Source organism: Pseudophryne corroboree, chromosome 2 (assembly GCF_028390025.1).
Source record: "Pseudophryne corroboree isolate aPseCor3 chromosome 2, aPseCor3.hap2, whole genome shotgun sequence".
In the NCBI taxonomy this organism is placed as follows: Eukaryota; Metazoa; Chordata; class Amphibia; order Anura; family Myobatrachidae; genus Pseudophryne; species Pseudophryne corroboree.
The window spans coordinates 940,169,401-940,170,227 of NC_086445.1; positions in this window are offsets into that span (position 1 = coordinate 940,169,401).

The following is an 827-nucleotide window of genomic DNA, read 5'->3' on the forward strand; positions in this document are numbered from 1 at the left end:
TGTTTGTGTCGGCCACTTGGTTCGCTTAGCTTAGCCATCCAGCGACCGCGGTGCAAATTTTAGGACTAAAAATAATATTGTGAGGTGTGAGGTGTTCAGAATAGACTGGAAATGAGTGGAAATTATGCTTATTGAGGTTAATAATACTATGGGATCAAAATGACCCCCAAATTCTATGATTTAAGCTGTTTTTGAGGGGGTTTTGTAAAAAAAACACCCGAATCCAAAACACACCCGAATCCGACAAAAATTTTTCAGGGAGGTTTTGCCAAAACGCGTCCGAATCCAAAACGCGGCCGTGGAACCGAATCTAAAACCAAAACAAAATTTTTTCGGTGCACATCACTAATAATTATACGTCCAAATCACTGTAATTATACTGCAAAATCACTGTAATTATACGTCCAAATCACTGTAATTAATTGGCAAAATCACTGTAATTAATTATTATATGTCCAAATCACTGGAATTAAATGGCAAAATCTCAGTATCGCCTGCCTAGTGAAGTGGAATCTAGACGGGATTTGATACCGGGGACACAATATCTCCATCAATTGTCTACATCCCACTGCACTAATGGCGGATACTGGACGCACGTCTAACACCAACATAAGTGTCAAGGCCTCAGTTATGAGGGCTTCCATCGTCATGTGAAGCAGAACTACTAGTCATGAACATAGGCCAGGGCCTCAGCCGTTCCTTGCCACTCCGTGTCATAAATGGCATATTGGCAAGTTTACGTTTCTCCTCAGACCATTTAAATTTCTTTTTTTGGGTCTTTTTACTGAACTTTGGCTTTTTGGATTTTACATGCCCTCTACTATCAC